The sequence below is a fragment of the Bufo bufo genome, chromosome 1 (genome assembly GCF_905171765.1).
Source record: "Bufo bufo chromosome 1, aBufBuf1.1, whole genome shotgun sequence".
NCBI classification, from domain to species: Eukaryota; Metazoa; Chordata; class Amphibia; order Anura; family Bufonidae; genus Bufo; species Bufo bufo.
The window spans coordinates 71,585,954-71,608,689 of NC_053389.1; positions in this window are offsets into that span (position 1 = coordinate 71,585,954).

Genomic DNA, 22,736 nt, shown 5'->3' on the forward strand with positions numbered 1-22,736 from the left:
CAGTTGTCGGACTCCTGCTGATCTGCTATTGATGACCTATTCTGAGGATAAATCGTCAACAAAAATAACTTTAATAAGTACTGTCTTTAAAAGCTTCTCCCCCTCTATAACCTGCTGCCCAGTTTTATTGTGACAGGTTATCTTCAAATGCAATGCAACAAACTATTTATTTACAGATGTAGCAATCCTCATCTTTATTCTTAAAGGGGTTTTCCAGCTTCTATTTTTTTACTTTTTTATTTATATATTAGGAAATCACACAATTTTATAATATAAAGGCATTTAAAATTCCGCATATATACCTCTCTTAAGGTACTTTCACACTAGCGTTTTTGAGTTCCGTCACAGGAGCTCAATACCGGAAACCTAGTGCATTCTAAATGGAGAGCATTCCGTTCAGTATGCATCAGTTCACTCCCTCTTACATTTTTTGGCTGGAGAAAATACCGCAACATGCTGCTGTTTTCTCTCCCGCCATAAATCTAATTTCCATTGAAATGTATTAGTGTGGGATCTGGCAATTAGTGTTCCGGCAAAACAAAAATAAATACCGGATCCGTTTTTCTGGATGACACCAGAGAGACAGATCCGGTATTTCATCTGTTTGCGTCAGGATTGCCGGTGACGGAACGGACTGCCGGAATCCTCTGCCGCAAATGTGAAATTACCCTTATATCAGGCAGTTGACCCTATATGCATTAGAATGGTATAGCCAATGTATCAGTCCTGTGTAAAGTATCCGTGACCTAACTGAAACATGATATCAGTAATGTGACATACATGTGCTGGGTCAGCACAGAGGACACATGCATGTGATAAGTAAATAAAACTAGTGGTGGAATCATTATTTTATTGTGGTTATTATAGTAACCACATGATAGTGTGTATTTACAAGACTGCCTGTCTGTAGATGATGTTGTAAAATGGCTGCCTGTGCATAGGTGATGCTGTCATGTTGTTAATAAAGTTTACTGAAAAAACAAACAAACACAACACAGATCTGTTTCTACACAGACACGGATAGACATGATAACATACTGTTGCAAGTAGTAATACGGTATATACTGTATATGTTCTGCCCCTCAGTACACTACTATTCGCCTCTTAGATGCATGGGCAGTTTACCAAAAGCCAGGTCACTTGATACTTGCTGAGTAATTGTGTATTCCAAATAGCAGTTCCAAGGTCAGGGCAGGCTGAGTACAAGCAAAATCCAGGTCACAATTCCAAGGTCGGGGCAGGCAGCAAAGAGTGGAATCGGAACACAAACAGGGTTTGATATATAGACAATATCAAAGCTCAGGCAAGGAGGTAGAATCACAGCCCTGCTAAATATGGAGAATGATCAGCAACTCAACCAGCACCTGGACAGGGGCAGGAGGAAAGGATTAACTCAGTGCTGAAGGAAATTTCAGAGAGCTCTAATCCCAATTCACCCAGGGAGAGCAGAGTGATATCCATGCCTGCCTGGGACAGCAAGACACATGCTCCCTTAAAGGGGTTATCCAATCCTATAAAAAGCCCACCAATATTCCGTCCCCCACACTGAATATACTTACCCTGCTCCCCGCTCCCTGTGACGCTCCTGGTCCCGCACCGCCGCTGCTGCTTCTCCCCATGCATGATTGAAAGCATCCAGTGTCAGGGGAGAGCAGCCAATGGCAGGTGGGGATGGGGTCGAGCCTCCCTAGCATCGTGGGTGATGCTAGGGAGGCTCATCTCCATCCCCGACACCGTTTTTTTTAAATCCGTGGACAGGGAGAAGCAGCAGCGGCGGTGCGGGAACCAGGAGCGACGCATGGAGCGGGGTAAGTATATTCAGTGGGGGGGGGGCCTGGCATATTGGGGGGCTTTTTATAGGATTGGATAACCCCTTTAATCCTATCGTCTTCTTTCCTTCTACAGTACTTTGTATCATATTGCCATTTAAATTGAGAGCCATAATGGAAAAAGTAAAAGAAAAAAATGTATGCCTGGTGGAAAATCAGGAGGAACAAAGAAAAGCGAAAAAATTAAAATCAGTTATGGCGCCAAGGGGTTAATATTTGGAAGGCAACCTGCATAATTCCTAATTAGAACTCATAAAATAATAGATCTGTGCATGATGAGATTGTAACACCAAACATTAGTTTCTAAACTATTATGAGCTAATTCGATTGATGACTGAGCTATATTATGGCATCTAGGGATGAGCGAATTTCATGTAATGAAATCCGTTTGCGCTTTGTTTGGTGGTAAAAGCAGAATTGCGTTATGGATTCCGGTACCACGGACCATAACGCAATTCCATGACGGAATGTATAACGGAATGCCTTAGAGGCATTCCATTATTCATTCGTCATAATAGAAATCTATGGCCTGCATAATTGATTCGTCACTTTTCCGTTATGCAGGAGAGGACTCCTCTACATAACGAAAGCGGGACTGATCCGTTATGCAGGCCATAGACTTCTATTATGACGGAATGAATAACTGAATGCCTCTAAAGGCATTCCGTTATACATTCCGTCATGGAATTGCGTTATGGTCCGTGGCACCGGAATCCATAATGCACTTCTGCTTTTACCACCAAACAAAGCGCAAACAAATTAAAAAATATGAAATTCGGTCATCTCTAATGGCATCCATTGACATCATAGCATGTGCCATAATGACTTTAGGAATTCAGCGGCTTGAATAGTAAAACGTAACTGTTAATACATCATGGTTAAAAACATTTTTTGCGAAACCCCCCCCCCCCCCCCCCCTTATGCGTTTCATGCATATTGTGCTCAATTAAAGCTTTGATTAAGCGTCATACGTGTGACAAGCGTAGCCGGGAGGACCTCGTGAAGTTTTAGTTTCCAGAAGTTCAGTATGGATGGCCTATCGTCAGTATAATTCATCAATATCTGATTGGTGGGGAATTACTCCTATCATCCCCCTTGATCTGCTATTTGAAGAGAACATGACGATGAGCACCGCAGCCTCCTCTTTGGCCAGTAAGGTCACACTCATTGGTCAAATGGTCTATGTACAGCTCAGCCCCATTCAAATGGGCTGCAATACTAGGCACAGTCGCCATCTAATGTATGGTGCTGTGAGGAGGAGTGCCATGACTTCTTTAAACAGAGGGTTGGCAGGTGTCCTAGGAGTCAGCCCCTACACTATCCTGAGGGTAGTCCCGAAAACTCTTTTAAAGGAAACTTGTCAACTCCCATATGCCGCACTCTTCAAGGGCAGCACAACTTAATAACAGACCCACTGATGTCACCCATGTGTTAGAGGTTGCATATCTGAATCTACAGTGTGCAGCCAAAGCTGCCAGAGGGGAGTCTAATGATAGGCATGATGACATGATAGGCATGCTTTCCCTATCCTACTGAACATGTTAGTCCACCACTGAATTCAGGAGAAGGTGGACCAGTAGGATAAGCTGCAGGAGAAGCTACCAGAGATGTAAATGTAATTTACAGTACATAAACACTCTAACATTATCGCATCTTTATTGCAATAATCCTTCATTTAAAATCCTGTGTTCATTGTATAGTAATACTTTTCGTTGGATAACCCCTTTAAGGACACCACTGTAGGGTCGTGTCACATGTATTCAATAAATATCCTACGTGTTTTTGCTTTGGGCATTACTAATATCTATCTATCTAAGGTCAATCAAAAGTATCATTGTTCAATTTGCTCCTACACATGGGCAGGCAAGAGAGAACTGATTACTTCTGGCTCTGCAGTCAGTAATGATCCTCATGGTTTTTTGAACATGATTATTACAGAGAATTATAGGGCATTGTGATTATTTGTGATTATTTTGAACCAGCAGACACTGTAATGGTTCTCTCGTTATGGCTGCAACACAGTATGAACGAGGCAGTCTAGGAGGGATATCCTGTGGTCATCATCCGTTCTATTTTCCTTTATATCAAGCAGATAATTTCTTACTTACAGCTCAAACCAACTAGACTCATTGACAAAAAGAAAACATAAAGCACCCAGATAGAAATGTCAGATAGCTGTAAAACTCGGCATGCAGTTATGTCTCAGGCAGGTATGTAAATGATTACAGATGTGGTCTAATAAGATGATGGGTTGTAGGGTCTTACCATAAGAGGGAGTAAAATTGCCTCCCCTGCTGCACCATAGAAAGGTTCTCAGAAGCAACTTTTGTGTAGTGTACCTCTTGGTGGGAGATTGTTGACTGACAGACATGCCTCTACAATGTACTTGAGGCCAGACAGAATGAACAAGCTCAAGATAGCTGAGACAGACCACCAGTAGAAAAGATAATTTGATCTGATGACACGCACAAGCCGTTCCCACCGTTTTGCTGTCCTTAACCACCTCAGCCCCCAGTGCTTAAACACCCTGAAAGACCAGGCCACTTTTTACACTTCTGACCTACACTACTTTCAACGTTTATTGCTCGGTCATGCAACTTACCACCCAAATGAATTTTACCTCCTTTTCTTCTCACTAATAGAGCTTTCATTTGGTGGTATTTCATTGCTGCTGACATTTTTACTTTTTTTGTTATTAATCGAAATTTAACGTTTTTTTGCAAAAAAATGACATTTTTCACTTTCAGTTGTAAAATTTTGCAAAAAAAAACGAGATCTATATAGAAATTTTGCTCTAAATTTATTGTTCTACATGTCTTTGATAAAAAAAAAATGTTTGGGTAAAAATAAAATGGTTTGGGTAAAAGTTATAGCGTTTACAAACTATGGTACAAAAATGTGAATTTCCGCTTTTTGAAGCAGCTCTGACTTTCTGAGCACCTGTCATGTTTCCTGAGGTTCTACAAAGCCCAGACAGTACAAACACCCCACAAATGACCCCATTTCTGAAAGTACACACCCTAAGGTATTCGCTGATGGGCATAGTGAGTTCATAGAACTTTTTATTTTTTGTCACAAGTTAGCGGAAAATGATGATTTTTTTTTTTTTTTTTTTCTTACAAAGTCTCATATTCCACTAACTTGTGACAAAAAATACAAACTTCTATGAACTCACTATGCCCATCACGAAATACCTTGGGGTCTCTTCTTTCCAAAATGTGGTCACTTGTGGGGTAGTTATACCGCCCTGGCATTCTAGGGGCCCAAATGTGTGGTAAGGAGTTTGAAATCAAATTCTGTAAAAATTGACCTGTGAAATCCGAAAGGTGCTCTTTGGAATATGGGCCCCTTTGCCCACCTAGGCTGCAAAAAAGTGTCACATCTTGTATCTCTGTATTCAGGAGAAGTTGAGGAATGTGTTTTGGGGTGTCTTTTTACATATACCCATGCTGGGTGAGATAAATATCTTGGTCAAATGCCAACTTTGTATAAAAAAATGGGAAAAGTTGTCTTTTGCCAAGATATTTCTCTCACCCAGCATGGGTATATGTAAAATGACACCCCAAAACACATTCCCCAACTTCTCCTGAGTACGGAGATACCAGATGTGTGACACTTTTTTGCAGCCTAGGTGGGCAAAGGGGCCCATATTCCAAAGAGCACCTTTCGGATTTCACAGGTCATTTTTTACAGAATTTGATTTCAAACTCCTTACCACACATTTGGGCCCCTAGAATGCCAGGGCAGTATAACTACCCCACAAGTGACCCCATTTTGGAAAGAAGACACCCTAAGGTATTCTCTGATGGGCATAGTAAGTTCATGGAAGTTTTTATTTTTTGTCACAAGTTAGTGGAATATGAGACTTTGTATGAAAAAAAAAAAATCTGCATTTTCCACTAACTTGTGACAAAAAATAAAAAATTCTAGGAACTCGCCATGCCCCTCACGGAATACCTTGGGGTGTCTTCTTTCCAAAATGGGGTCACTTGTGGGGTAGTTATACTGCCCTGGCATTTTCCAGGGGCCCTAATGTGTGGTAAGTAGGTAAATGACCTGTGAAATCCTAAAGGTGCTCTTTGGAATGTGGGCCCCTTTGCCCACCTAGGCTGCAAAAAAGTGTCACACATGTGGTATCGCCGTTTTCAGGAGAAGTTGGGGAATGTGTTTTGGGGTGTCATTTTACATATACCCTTGCTGGGTGAGAGAAATATCTTGGCAAAAGACAACTTTTCCCATTTTTTTATACAAAGTTGGCATTTGACCAAGATATTTCTCTCACCCAGCATGGGTATATGTAAAATGACACCCCAAAACACATTCCCCAACTTCTCCTGAGTACTGCAATACCAGATGTGTGACACTTTTTTGCAGCCTAGATGCGCAAAGGTGCCCAAATTCCTTTTAGGAGGGCATTTTTAGACATTTGGATACCAGACTTCTTCTCACGCTTTGGGGCCCCTAGAATGCCAGGGCAGTATAAATACCCCACATGTGACCCCATTTTGGAAAGAAGACACCCCAAGGTATTCAATGAGGGGCATGGCGAGTTCATAGAAATTTTTTTTTTTTTGGCACAAGTTAGCGGAAATTGATATTTTTAATTTTTTTCTCACAAAGTCTCCCTTTCCGCTAACTTGGGACAAAAATTTCAATCTTTCATGGACTCAATATGCCCCTCACGGAATACCTGGGGGTGTCTTCTTTCCGAAATGGGGTCACATGTGGGGTATTTATACTGCCCTGGCATTCTAGGGGCCCTAAAGCGTGAGAAGAAGTCTGGAATATAAATGTCTAAAAAATTTTACGCATTTGGATTCCGTGAGGGGTATGGTGAGTTCATGTGAGATTTTATTTTTTGACACAAGTTAGTGGAATATGAGACTTTGTAAGAAAAAAATAAAAAAATTCCGCTAACTTGGGCCAAAAAAATGTCTGAATGGAGCCTTACAGGGGGGTGATCAATGACAGGGGGGTGATCAATGACAGGGGGGGTGATCAATGACAGGGGGGGTGATCAATGACAGGGGGGGGTGATCAATGACAGGGGGGGTGATCAGGGAGTCTATATGGGGTGATAACCACAGTCATTGATCATGCCCCTGTAAGGCTTCATTCAGACGTCCGGATGCGTTTTGCGGATCCGATCCATCTATCAGTGCATCCGTAAAAATCATGCGGACATCTGAATGGAGCTTTACAGGGGGGTAATCAATGACAGGGGGGTAATCAATGACAGGGGGGTGATCAGGGAGTCTATATGGGGTGATCACCACAGTCATTGATCACGCCCCTGTAAGGCTTCATTCAGACGTCCGGATGCGTTTTGCGGATTCGATCCATCTATCAGTGGATCCGTAAAAATCATGCGGACGTCTGAATGGAACTTTACAGGGGGGTAATCAATGACAGGGGGGTGATCAGGGAGTCTATATGGGGTGATAACCACAGTCATTGATCATGCCCCTGTAAGGCTTCATTCAGACGTCCGGATGCGTTTTGCGGATCCGATCCATCTATCAGTGCATCCGTAAAAATCATGCGGACATCTGAATGGAGCTTTACAGGGGGGTAATCAATGACAGGGGGGTGATCAAGGAGTCTATATGGGGTGATCAGGGGCTAATAAGGGGTTAATAAGTGACGGGGGGGGGGGGTGTAGTGTAGTGGTGCTTGGTGCTACTTTACTGAGCTACCTGTGTCCTCTGGTGGTCGATCCAAACAAAGGGGACCACCAGAGGACCAGGTAGCAGGTATATTAGACGCTGTTATCAAAACAGCGTCTAATATACCTGTTAGGGGTTAAAAAAAACACATCTCCAGCCTGCCAGCGAACGATCGCCGCTGGCAGGCTGGAGATCAACTCTCTTACCTTCCGTTCCTGTGAGCGCGCGCGCCTGTGTGCGCGCGTTCACAGGAAGTCTCGCGAGATGACGCATATATGCGTGACTGTGCGCAGCGCTGCCACCTCCGGAACGCGATCCTGCGTTAGGCGGTCCGGAGGTGGTTAAGGGTCCATTCACACGTCCGTTCTTTCTTTCCTGATCTGTTCCGTTTTTTCTGGAACAGATCTGGACCAGATCAGGACCCATTCATTTTCAATGGGTCCTGGAAAAAAACGGACAGCACAATGTGTGCTGTCCGTTTCCGTTGTTCCGTTCCGCATGTCCGTTTAAATATAAAACATGTCCTATTCTTTTCCTGAAAAATCGGATCCTGGTACAATACAAAGTCAATGGATCCGCAAAAAACGGAAGACATTCGGATGTCATTACGTATGTCATCCGTTTTATACGGAATCCGTTCCTGGAAATTACATTTTAATATTTTTTTTTTATTATTATTTTTTTAAAGAAATCCAAACAACTTTATTTGCTTATTGAAATTTATACATGTTTCCGTTTTTTGCGGATCTGCAAAAAACGGATGACATACGGATGACATACGGAAACATTTTCAGGAACAACGGATCCGCAAAAAACGGACAGAAAATCGGATTATAGAAAAATACTGACGTGTGAATGTAGCCTTATCCAGACACAAGTGGCATCTTCATTACACACCACTGTGTCTTCCCAGACCATTTCCAGGTGCTTATCAGACAGGACAGGACATTGGTGCCCATTTCATGTCTTGTCATTGACAGCCAGCCAACGTCACCTTTGTTTGTAGTGGCTTAAGGAACAAGAATATTATACTGCTAAGGACTGAAACTGTATCGTTTTTAGCTACAAATCCGGGTTCTGTTTGGGATCTCACGATGCCCAGATTCAAGTATAGAGGCCTTGTCATGAGCTCTTTAATCCTGCCTTGCTGCAGAGCTACACACTATCCCAAATGCTGGTGTGATGATCTGAGGAGCCATCGCAGACGACAGTCAATCATCCCTAGTATGTGAACAAGAGACGTGAACGTCTCAGTGATATGTGCAGGACATCATGCGGCCACAAGTGTTGTTTTCATGGCAGGGCTTTAAACTGGCATTTTTCAGCAGGGTAATGCTTTCCCCTCACAGGAATATCTCTGCCAGATTGCAACACTTCCTTGGCCTGCCCAGTCACCAGAATTATCAGCAATCGATCATTTATAGGATCAGCTGGGATGCCAGCTTTGGCAACTTACGAGTGCCACCGAAAACCATACAGAACCTGTATGTCTCATTGTCCAACCGTATTCCAAAAGCTCCTTCTTTTTGTTTTTACTTCTAGAACATTATCCAGGATGCTTCAAAGATTGCAGCCAAAGATGAAGCATTGTGTACAGGTAATCATTTTATTAAAAATTGCTTAACCTTTTGTATTATTTTTATGTCTTTATACATTTTATGCCCTTTAGCACAGCTTCTTTTTTTTTATTTTTTATCTTTTTTATTTTTAATACATCATTTTTTTCCCCACACTTTTTAAAAGTTCCCCTAGGGAACTTAAACATGCGATCATTAGATTGCTTCTCTCATAAACTCCAATGCAATAGCATAGGAGTCTATGAGAATTTCACTACAGTATGTACCTATGGAGCCCTGCCATAGGCAGGGCTTCATAGGACCAAAGCTGTGGCAGTCTCAGAGGATTCAGAAGGTCCAAGACTGCCACACACAGTATCTAGCTCCCTCAATTGCCGTTAGGGGGAGCAGTTGCAGGCTTAGGAGTGCATATTCCTGTGTTTTTTAACTCTCCAATGCCGTGGTCACATTTGACCACAGCATCTGAAGGGTTAAATGTCTGCAATTGGCTTTATCACGTGTCTGCAGGCACCCAGCACTTTGAAGTGGGCGGCAACTTTAAACCTGCCATATCTGTATGGTGGCGGTCCTGATTGAGTTAAAGGGTTAAATTATGGACAAAATATAAATGAACCATGAACACACAGTGATAGATCAGTAGATGAGAGGGAGGACGCATGCTATACTGACTGATTGGAAAAAAATTCTGTAGTTGATTGGTGGTTGACCTAGTTGGTGGCTGAGAGGATGACATCTGCTGTCAACACTACATTTACTACTATTATTTGCTGTCAACCCTCATTTGCCAACCATGTAGGAGACTACACTAGTTGAATAAAAGGGTGTCTCTACCATCGAGACAACCCATGAGGTTACTATGGGGTCCTCGAGAGAGGTGGTACAGATGTGGTTGGTTCCACCCCCTTTGGTGTCTACAGATGTATAAGAGGGGATCCTGAGTGAGACTGACTTAGATGTTGCAGTGACTCTAGACTCTTCTGTAAACTCGCAGACAAGAAGAATTGCTTCTCATCAAACAGTGACAAGGTCTAACAAAAAGGCATACACCTAAAGCTAGGACAGACACAGTGGGAAAGCAGGGAGTTGGGGACACATCAACAAGGGCAAAAGCAACTGCAAAAATTCCATAAAGGGGGACAGTTACCTCCTGCCTATAAGAAACTGTGATGTTAGCAAGGATGGGGCTGATTTGTCTGCAGATGATTAGTGAGGAGTCTAAAACCAGAAATAAAGTACAAAGGACTGCATGTATAAAAAATCATCTGTCGCTATCGGTAAATGTTACTCATCAATAGAGATAAGTGAAGTTATGAAAAATTCAATTTGGCTGCTTCACTGAATTTCACTAAGAAATTCAATTTATTTGTCACAAAACGCATTTCTTTGTATGCAGCAGGCGCAATGACAGGGAACGGCGATCGCGCCACCCCCGTCATTGAACCCCTCAGATGCTACATTCATCGTTGATTGCAGCATCTGAGGCTACAATTTAGGCATTTCAGGGGTTAATCAGGGTAAAAATAAAAAAAATTAAAATACTCACCTTATTCATTTGCTCCCGTAGAGGCTGTTGCGGCCATCTTGATTGAAGACACCGCACAAAATCTCATGAGGTGACTGATTACTGATGACATCACCGTGCCCAGCCAACATGCTGGCGTGGTGACGTCATACATCGAGTCGCACAAGATTTTGTGCAGTTTCTGCAATCAAAATGGGCGCGATGGCCCCTTGATGCACAATGGACAACAACATTTTTCAGGGGACAACACCTTTAATATTCTGCACCATTTTCTCTATTTCATAAGCTATGCCTCCGTATTGGCCAAGTCTTTTGTGCTGTCCACACAGAAGTCCTGTCCATAAAATGGCTGCTGATGGAGGGTCATGTGACCAGACACATCACTCAGTCTCTTCCATTCAAATACATTGCACCTGCCATCTACGCTTGCACTGTTGGGAGTTTAGTACAGGTGCAGCGTGTTAGAATGGAGGAGAAGGAGTGATGTGTCTGATCACAAGACCCTTCATCAGCGGTCATCTTATGGACCGGACCTCAATGTGGACCCCACAGAAGATCTACCCAACAAGGGAACATGGCTTATGAAATATAGCAAATGGCGCAGAATATCAACAAAGGGTATATTAGTAAGTGTCATATAGTCATCTTACATACACATTGGTCACCATTAGTGATGAGCAAAGTATTAAAAAATTTTATTTGGCCGCTTCGCTGAATTTTACAAACAAATCCACTTTATGCCAAATTACTTAGTCACAAAGTAGTGGATGCAATGACCGAGAGCGGAGATTGCACCTCTCCCCGTCATTGTACCCTTTAGATGTTCATAAATGATTGTGAAATGTGATATAAATAACAGAGTGCAAATTTTTAAAAAAATAATACTTACCTGATCCATTTGCTCGCAACGGGTTGGCTGCCGCCATCTTGCTAATAGGTCTGACGTGAAATCTCGCATGGCCTGGGATGACTTCATCACACCGGCCGGCATGGTGACATCATATGTCACCGCACATGGAATTTCGGCCAAGATATTCAGGTAAGATGTTTTTTTCACTATTTCAGTTTAAATCGATACGCTACTGTAAAGCAGGAGGAAAGTCGGCTTTGTGGCGAATCTAATTTATTCCAAACTTCGTAGACTTCAATTTGCTCATCATCACTAGTCACCATAATGAGTCTTCATTGGTGTGAATATCTTATGGAGAACGTGGAGTACGGCCTGTTAAGTATAAGCTGGTTATCTCATATTGCAGATTAAGGCACCTTCCATGTTGGAAAAGGTACAAAAATACCAAAAAGCATACATCTAACTAATCATATTGGACTACATATCAATACTAGCTGGCTCGGGAGGTATACTATGAGTTACTAAAAAGGTAAAGATGGACAGCAGCATCCTTCTAGTAGTACTGGAGTTGATTACTGATTCCTTTGAAAGCCAGCCATCTTCATTTTTGTGTACACAGTTGCATTTGGCATTGTAGTTCTTTTTTGGCAGCTGACACAGATCAAGTGACTCCATCCTTTGTTATGCCTCTCTCAAATTGTATTGTTCTTATTATGACAAGGGAGCTCAGAGAGATGTTGAAATTGGAGGCTCTGTGTAATGTGCAGAGCAGGAGATCTGGATGACAAAAAAGAAGAATCATATCTTAAGATTTCAAAGGCCTTAGAAACAAACAAGCGATAATCTCCGTTGCCAGATCTGTGCCAACTCATACAAGGAATGTAGAAGAGAACAGGAGGTTAGGTGAGAAGGGGGACATAGCAAAGACCGAGGCATCTGGCATGCAAAAATAGGCAGTAGATTCTAAGCCAACTGTTTCTAAAACCTACAGTTGCAAGAAAAAAGTAAATTAACCCTTTGGATTTAACTGGATTTCTGTATTGATTACTAATAAAATGTGACCTGATTGTTATCTAAGTCGCAATTATAGACAAAAACAATAAACTAATAAAACATAGACAAACCGTTCATGTCCTACATTAAGCACATTGAGTAAACATCTACAGTGTGGGGAGAAAAAGTAAGTGAGTTTCAATTAAGAAGATAAGTTTGGAAGTGTGGATTTCACAGGTGTTTTACTTATTAATTAAAGGAACATAAAGCCTGGTTACTGGCAAATCTATTGTGTTCAAGAAAGATGGGTTAGTGTAAGCCTCGATGCGCTCAACTTTTAGAATCTTACAAGATTACACATTTATCACCTGGTCTCCGCAGAGCAAATCACTGTATTTCAAAGAAGTGTGCTTTGCAGTTTAAATTTACTTTGCTGTAATTGAAAAGTGAATTAGGCTACTTTCACACTAGCGTTTTTGCTGGATCTGGCAGGGTCCAGCAAAACCGCTTCAGTTACTGATAATACAACCGTCTGCATCCGTTTGAACAGATTTGGTTGTCTTATCTTTACCATGTTTTTAACATTGCCAAAACGGATCCGTCATTAACTTCATTGAAAGTCAATGGGGGACGGATCCGTTTTCTATTGTGGCAGATTGTGCCAGAGAAAACAGATCCGTCCCCATTGACTTGTATCTCCAGGACGGAAAGCAAAATGCAACATGTTGTGGTTTGCTCTCCGGTCTGGGAACGCAACAGTTCAGTTTTGTCCCCGTTGACAATGAATGGGGACAAAACTGAAGCGTTTTTTTCCGGTATTGAGCCCCTATGACGGAACTCAATACCGGAAAACTTTAACGCTAGTGTGAAAGTACCCTTAAAGGGTTTGGCTACAGCAGTCACTTGCGGGTAGTCACAACATCATCACCAGTAGGAGCTGTGGAGTGGTATAAGATTCTAGATGCGTAATAATTATTTTATTTTATTGTAGCCCCTGCTTTTGGCCACATGTTTAAATGTCTTGGACAAATCCTTTAATGATCATTATAGACATGTAAGTGCAAAGTGCTCACCCTCATAACCCCCATCCACTTATGCTATTCTTGAGCTCTCTTCTGATATTTGTTATAGCCCTAGTTGATGTGTCCCCTCTACTGCCACATTGTGATTGATCATACTTGTGCTATAGGCCTGTTCTTTACTTCTAGTGACTATGGTCAGAGGGCTGCTGGATATGGCAGCACAACCAAACTCTGCTAGTGTTGCTGGTCACTAGCGACCCAGGCTGCCAACTTGCAGAAGGAGAAGTTTGCCATCTGCTTCCAAGAATTGTGTACAGATCCTTGCAATATGGGGCAGTGCATTTTCATGCTGCAACATAAGGTTATGGTCGTGGATGAATGGCACAACAATGGGCACCAGGATCTCCTCACGGTATCTCTGTGCATTCAAAATGCCATCAATAAAATGCACCTGTGTTCGTTGTCCATAATATACGCCTGCCCATACCATAACCCCACCTCCACCATGGGCAACTCGATCCATGTTGACGTCAGCAAACCGCTCACCCACATGACGCCACACACGCTGTCTGACATCTGCCCTGAACAGTGAAAACCGGGACTCATCCGTGAACAGAACGCCTCTCCAATGTGCCAGACGCCATCGAATGTGAGCATTTTTCCACTCAAGCCAGTTATGACGACGAACTGCAGTCAGGTCCAGACCCCGATGAGGACGACGAGCTTCCCTGAGACGGCTTCTGACAGTCTGTGCAGAAATTCTTTAGTCATGCAAACTGATTGTTGCTGCAGCTGTCCGGGTGGCTGGTCTCAGGCGATCATGGAGGTGAACATGCTGGATGTGGAGGTCCTGGGCTGGTGTGGTTACACGTGGTCTGCGGTTGTGAGGCCGGTTGGATGTACTGCCAAATTTTCTGAAACGCCTTTGGAAATGGCTTATGGTAGAGAAATGAACATTCATTGCACAGGCAACAGCTCTGGTAGACATTACTGCAGTCAGCATGCCAATTGCACGCTCCCTCAAACGTTGCGACATCTGTGGCATTGTGCTGTGTTATCAAACTGCACATTTCAGAGTGGACTTTATTGTGAGCAGTCTAAGGCACACCTGTGCAATATTCATGCTGTCTAATCAGCACATTGATATGCCAAACCTGTGAGGTGGGATGGATTATCTCGTTAAAGGAGAAGTGCTCACTAACACAGATTTAGACAGATTTGTGAACAATATTTAAGAGTAATGGGTCTTTTGTGTATATAGATCAGATCTTTGAGTTCAGCTCATGCAAAATGGGAGTAAAACTGAAAGTGTTGCTTTTATATATTTGTTCAGTTGTATATGACAATATATGACATATGACTGTATGTGACAGAGAGTAGCCTCTATGAGATTACTCAGACCTACAGAAGCCACAATGTTAAAAACATGAAACTTTATTACTCCATAACCACCTCCCGACCGCCTAACGCACGGATGCGTCCGGAAGGTGGTTGATTCATTCCTCCTGGACGCATCCGTGCGTCATCTCGCGAGACGCAAGATTTCGGTCACAGCCGGCCCGCGCTGTGACCGAAATCTCGCGTCTCGCGAGATGACGCACGGATGCGTCCAGGAGGAATGAATCAACCACCTTCCGGACGCATCCGTGCATTAGGCGTATTTCGTCAGCAACCTGCCAGCCAATGATCGTCGCTGGCAGGTTGATGATTTTTTAAAAATCGAATCAGAAGCCATATAACACCTTATATTGATAAATATAAGGTGTTAAATGGCTTGTCTGCTCCTCTGCTGGTCCATTTCGTCGGTTGGTTCCAGCAGAGGAGCAGACAAAACTGTGAGTACCCACCAAACACTGCACTTAGCCCCAGATCACCCTCCATCACCCCCATCACCCCAATTAACCCCTTGATCGCCCCCTGTCAATCACCTAGTGAAAGGGAAAAAAGTGATCAGTGTAAACTGTCACTTTTTTTTTCCCACTGGCATTGACTGTTAGGTTTAGGATAGTTTAGGCCCCTTAGTAGTCCAAAATGTCAAACAGGGGGTATTCTTCTGAAGAGGCCTACAGGATTCTGACCCAGTCGGATGAGGAATGGGAACCCTCATCTGATGAATCTAGCGGGTCAGAATATGAACCTGTAGAAAGCAGTGGCACTCTGACCCAAAGTCCGGACGAGGAGGTTGAGGTCCCTGGCAGCACCAGGCGTACCCGGCCCCGTGTCGCTAGACCACAGGTTGTGCAGGATCCGTTTCAAGGGCAGCAGAGTGGGGCTGGCGCTGTCGGATCACGTGGTGAGGCATACACAAGCAGCGCAGCCCATCCTGGACCTAGTACCAGCCCTGCCGTACAACATGGTGAAGTGGCGAGCACCAGAAGGGCAGTTGAAGCTGGTACGGTGGCACGTGCAGTAGTTACCCCGTCGCAGCCACCGCAAAGACAGGCCCGTAGAGCCCCTAGAGTCCCTGAGGTGCTGGCAAACCCTGATTGGCAGTCACCAACTTCAGCCACACCTGTAGTTCCCCCTTTCACCGCCCAGTCTGGAGTTCGGGTTGAGACAGCTCAGATTGGTTCGGCCCTGGGATTTTTTGAGCTGTTCTTGACTGCGGAGCTCTTGGACTTAGTTGTGGCAGAAACAAATCGGTATGCCACACAATTTATATCCGCCAACCCGGGAAGCTTTTATGCCCAGCCTTTCCGGTGGAAACCAGTCCAAGTTTCCGAAATTAAAAATTTTCTGGGCCTTCTCCTCAACATGGGTCTAACTAAAAAGCATGAATTGCGGTCATATTGGTCCACGAACCCGATTCATCACATGCCCATGTTCTCTGCTGCTATGTCCAGGACACGTTTTGAGACCATCCTGCGTTTCCTGCACTTTAGCGACAACAGCACCTCTCGTCCCAGAGGCCACCCAGCTTTTGACCGGCTCCACAAAATTCGGGCCCTCATAGACCACTTCAACCAGAAATTTGCAGATTTATATACCCCTGAGCAAAACATCTGCATAGACGAGTCCCTTATACATTTTACCGGGCGCCTTGGCTTCAAACAATACATCCCAAGCAAGCGCGCCCGGTATGGGGTCAAATTGTATAAGATCTGTGAAAGGGCCACAGGCTATACCCACAAATTTCGGATCTATGAGGGAAAAGATCAGACCCTGGAGTCGGTCGGTTGCCCTGACTACCTGGGGAGCAGTGGGAAGACAGTCTGGGACTTGGTGTCACCCTTATTTGGCAAGGGGTACCATCTTTATGTGGACAATTTTTACACAAGTGTGCCCCTCTTCAGGCATTTGTTCCTAGAACAGATTGGCTGCTGTGGCACCGTGCGACCTAGTCGCCGGGGCTTCTCCCAACGGCTCGTTACCACCCGTCTTGCAAGGGGGGAGAGGGCTGCCTTGTGTAACCAAGAACTGCTCGTGGTGAAATGGAGAGACAAGCGTGACGTTTACATGCTCTCCTCCATTCACGCAGACACGACAATACAAATAGAACGGGCAACCCGTGTCATTGAAAAGCCCCTCTCAGTCCACGACTATAATGCGCTCATGGGAGGGGTGGACTTCAATGACCAGATGTTGGCTCCGTATTTAGTTTCCCGACGCACCAGACGCTGGTATAAGAAGGTGTCTGTATATTTGATTCAATTGGCTGCCTATAATAGTTTTGTTCTCTACAGTAAGGCTGGGAGAACAGGATCCTTCCTCAAATTTCAGGAAGAGATCATCGAGAACCTCCTGTATCCAGAAGGTTCTGTGGCCCCATCCACCAGTGTAGTGAGCTGTCTACACGAGCGACATTTCCCCAATGTCGTTGCTGGTACCTCAACCCAACCGTCACCCCGAAAAAGATGTCGTGTCTGTAGCAGGAGTGGAATAAGGCGTGACACCCGCTATTTCTGTCCTGACTGCCCTGACCACCCTGCCCTATGCTTAGGGGAGTGTTTCCGGAAGTACCACACACAGGTACACCTAGCATAGGGATCACATCTCACAGGACAGGCACACAGGGCTATTAGGGCCCTTTCTCTCACAGCTGCTGCAAACCTCTGCTTTCACCTGGGATAAAGTGCATAACGTACTTCGCCACATCTTTGGGCGATTTGCGCTTTGCACATTGTCCCATGGGGAAGGAGAGGTTTGTTCTATAAAGGTAAAAAAATAAAAATAATAATAATTGCCGGTAAGTAAAAAAGTTAACGTTCAGTTGAAAAAGTTAAAGTTTATATGTTCCGTTCAAATTTTATTATGAAGTTAATACATTTATTGCGTTGTGGCCTGGTTTTTTCTTTTTTTTTTTTTTTTTTACCTTCCAGGTGGACCAACCAATCGACTAGCTGCAGCACTGATGTGCATTCTGACAGAATCATTGCGCTGCTGTCAGATTGCACACAAGTCGGTGTATGCGGCGCTGCAAGACGAGATTTCTCCTCTGCAGTAAAAGATACGTTTGCCGAGGCATATGAGCTGAGGAGGTGGCTGTGTTCATATACTTTGGCAAACACTTTGTATATATATATAAAAAAAAAATACTGGCAATGATTTATTCATCCACATCGATTGATGTGAATGGAGAAATCTGGTTTGCCAGGGCATACGAGCTAAGTGGGTATGGATGTTGGGCGGAGCTCCTATGTCCTGGCAGACGCCTTTCCTCTCCTTTTTTTTTTTGGGCAGAGATTTTTTCATCCACATTGATCGATGCGAATGAAGAAATCTGTGCCGTTCATTTTTTCTTTCAGCCCAGAGGCTGAACGAAAAAAAAAAATCTCATTACCCGTATGCTCAAAATAAGGAGAATAGCAGAAACTCCTAATGCTGGCCATACATGTAATGATTGCGGAGACCCTCAAATGCCAGGGCAGTACAAACACCCCACAAATGACCCCATTTCGGAAAGAAGACACCCCAAGGTATTCGCTGAGGGGCATATTGAGTCCATGAAAGATTGAAATTTTTGTCCCAAGTTAGCGGAAAAGGAAACTTTGTGAGAAAAAACAAAAAAAAATCAATTTCCGCTAACTTGTGGCAAAAAAAATAAAAAAAATTTTGAACTCGCCATGCCCCTCATTGAATACCTTGGGGTGTCTTCTTTCCAAAATGGGGTCACATGTGGGGTATTTTTTCTGCCCTGGCATTTTAGGGGCCCCAAAGCGTGAGAAGAAGTCTGGTATCCAAATGTCTAAAAATGCCCTCCTAAAAGGAATGTGGGCCCCTTTGCGCATCTAGGCTGCAAAAAAGTGTCACACATCTGGTATCGCCGTACTCAGGAGAAGTTGGGGAATGTGTTTTGGAGTGTCATTTTACATATACCCATGTTGGGTGAGATAAATATCTTGGTCAAATGCCAACTTTGTATAAAAAAATGGGAAAAGTTGTCTTTTGCCAAGATATTTCTCTCACCCAGCATGGGTATATGTAAAATAACACCCCAAAACACATTTCCTAACTTCTCCTGAGTACGTAGATACCACATGTGTGACACTTTTTTGCAGCCTAGGTGGGCAAAGGGGCCCACATTCCAAAGAGCACCTTTAGGATTTCACAGGTCATTTACCTACTTACCACACATTAGGGCCCCTAGAATGCCAGGGCAGTATAACTACCCCACAAGTGACCCCATTTTGGAAAGACGACACCCCAAGGTATACCGTGAGGGGCATGGCGAGTTCCTAGAATTTTTTATTTTTTGTCACAAGTTAGCGGAAAATGATGATTTTATTTTTTTCTTACAAAGTCTCATATTCCACTAACTTGTGACAAAAAATAAAAACTTCCATGAACTCACTATGCCCATCAGCGAATACCTTGGGGTGTCTTCTTTCCAAAATGGGGTCACTTGTGGGGTAGTTATACTGCCCTGGAATTCTAGGGGCCCAAATGTGTGGTAAGTAGTTTGAAATCAAAATGTGTAAAAAATGGCCGGTGAAATCCGAAAGGTGCTCTTTAGAATGTGGGCCCCTTTGCCCACCTAGGCTGCAAAAAAGTGTCACACATGTGGTATCTCCGTACTCAGAAGAAGTTGGGCAATGTGTTTTGGGGTGTCATTTTACATATACCCATGCTGGGTGAGAGAAATATCTTGGCAAAAGACAACTTTTCCCATTTTTTTATACAAAGTTGGCATTTGACCAAGATATTTATCTCACCCAGCATGGGTATATGTAAAATGACACTCCAAAACACATTGCCCAACTTCTCCTGAGTACGGAGATACCACATGTGTGACACTTTTTTGCAGCCTAGGTGGGCAAAGGAGCAATAAACTGTGAAAGTACTGTAGGTCAGAAGTGTAAAAAGTGGCCTGGTCATTAAGGGTGTTTAAGCTAAGGGGGCTGAGGTGGTTAAAAACACACAGACACACAAAAAAAAAAGATAGTTTGCACATTTCAAACCATACTTAGGTTCTTATTCACACTTGAAGGTGCCACTCCCTCAAGCAAATACTACATAGACCAAAAAATCACAGAAAAAACTAAGGTAAAAACATCCTGCAGGATGTTTTTACCTTTGTTTTTTCTGAGATTTTTTGGTCTATGTAGTATTTGCTTGAGGGAGTGGCACCTTCAAGTGTGAATGCGCACCTATTTTATCTTGGGAGTAGCATTCCTTTGCTCTTTTGCCCTTCCTATCCAATAGAGCGCCTTGATTAGGTGGTACATATGGGTGTGCTGGCTCCTCCTCCCATTGGTTGCTTGATGCACATGGAGGTGACTAGGAGCAGCGCACCATATGTGTGGCCTCTGCGCTCCTGAACATAGAAGCCCAATGGCTTAGGTAGGTTTAGCGTAGGACCCGCCTGACCTGAGACCACCTTGGCGCTTGGTAGGCGGGCACAGATGTGTTTTGATCAAAATATATTGGCTAAGTGTCTCAGATTTTATCACATCAGAGTGAGGACTTTGTCCATATATAATGCTTGCATCTACTTTACTAAGTGCATTATTATCTTATTTCTGTGATTTTCTTCAATAATATGGCCAGTGACATCCGCAAATTTATATATCATACCGTGCAGGATGTTTTTATCTTTGTTTTTTCAGTGATTTTTTTGTCCATACTTAGGTTCTTAAACATAGATACTGTACTAGACACATGGCTAGAAATAGTGTGGATAGGGGACCTAAGTGCTGAACTAATAAAACCGATGCAATGACAACTATCAAAAATTACATAACATCCAATCTCAATTTAAGACCCATTAGCAATCGTGTTTCAAGAGTCAGGATCCAGAAACCAGAAGAATATAACTGCGGCTACACTGCGTCTTTGACTATGACAGTGTTACGCAACCAAAGATTGCCATGTAGAAATGCAGCCTCTAAACATTATGGAACTGACTGGACACCCAAGTGCCTGCAACTGACCCCAGAATCGCAAAAAAAATCCATCACTGTAAATTTTTTTGCAATTCTGTGTTATAGTTGTGGAAACTGCCATTCCCTTCAGGTCATTATGTTTTGATGCTGCCCTGCTATCCAGGGATCTTTGGTCGCATGACGTTTGTTGTGCCCAGAGTCTCCGGCCTACAACTCTTTTCTAGTCTCCACCTTGTCTTTTTATAGCAGTCATTTTCATTGTGTTGATGTTGACCTCATATTTGTCCCTGAAGCATCTGTAGACCCCTGAGTCTCCTGGTCTATTGAGGCAGCAGTTTGTATGTGGTAAATGTGTGTGGTAAATGAGACTGAAAGTCACTATAGGTTTAATTGATATGATGACCACTCAGAAAGGTGATGCTGAAAATAAAACTATTTGTTCAGCTGGAACATTAGTGTTGTTGAGTGAGTCTATTGTTAGCGTTACTGAATACCATGCATTGCTCCATTCTTAAAGGGGTTGGACCATCTGGGACATTGATGGCATATCTCTAGGTTATCCTACTAATATGCCATCAATATCCAAAATTGGAATAGCACTTTAAGAACTACAAAACAATATTAAAGGGCTTCTGTCACCCCACTAAACTCATTTTTTTTTTTTTTGTGTACTTAGAATCCCTATCCTGCCATATTGCCATACATTATGTTATTAATAATTTTCGTTCAGTAGATTTAGCAAAAAACTTACTTTTATGATATGCTAATTACCTTTCTACCAACATTTCAAAAATCGTGCGCCTGTGTTGTTCGGCGCAGGCGCTCTGAGATAAGGAGGCTCGCCTCCTCAGCACTCCCTCAGTGCGCCTGCGCCGATGACGTCACCGAAAGAGAAGACGTCATCGGCGCAGGCGCACTGAGGGAGTGCTGAGGAGGTGAGCCTCCTTATCTCAGAGCGCCTGCGCCGAGTCAACACGGGCGCGGGATTTTTGAAATGCTGACAGGGCCAGTCGGAGGAGGAGATCGTGGCTGGCCCTGTCAATCAACAGAAGGAGGGGGCGGTTTTCTGTGGCTGCTACCAGCAAGTAGACGCCCTACTTGCTGGTAGAAAGGTAATTAGCATATCATAAAAGTAAGTTTTACTGAATGAAAATTATTAATAACATAATGTATGGCAGGATAGGGATTATAAGTACACAAAAAAAAGAGTTTAGTGGGGTGACAGAAGCCCTTTAAGTGCAAGACTATAACAAAGATTAGTGTGCTCTGGTCGAACACCTCGGGATGCTCAGGTGCTATACTGAGCACCCGAGCACAATGGAAGTCAATGGGAGAGCCCGAGTATTAAACCAGGCACCCCCTGTCTGGTTCATAGTGCAGCATGCCAGTCCACAGGGGAAGAAAGCGTGAGGTTTACGGTGGGCCGGAATGTACATACAGTTCATCAGTTACTCACAGTTTAGCAGATGCCTCCCTCGGCCAGTAGTGCAGTGAAGAGGAGAACAGCACTGGATTCTCCGCGGCACACTCTCTTACAGAGGACACCGGCCAGGTGGTGATTGAGGTGCCCTTGATGGTGACTGGGTGCCGAACTTTAGGATTTTTGGACCCCGACCCGAACATTTCAGTAAAAGTTTGGGTTCGGTTCGGTGTTAGGCGATTTATTGGTGCTTTTTGAAAGGCTGCAGAGCAGCCAATCAACAAGCGTTTAACTCTGTGCCCTTAGAAGCCATCACAGCCATGCCTACTAATGGCATGGCTGTGATTGGCCAGTGCAGCATGTGACCCAGGCTCTATATAAGCTGGAGTCACTTAGAGCTGCACGTCACTCTGCTGTGCTTAGTGTAGGGATAGGATGCTGCTGGTGATTTCAGGGAGAAAATAGGAAAGAAACTTTAATCAGAACTGCAATTGAACTCAGCGATCTACATAGATTTAGTCGTGTGGTAGTGATG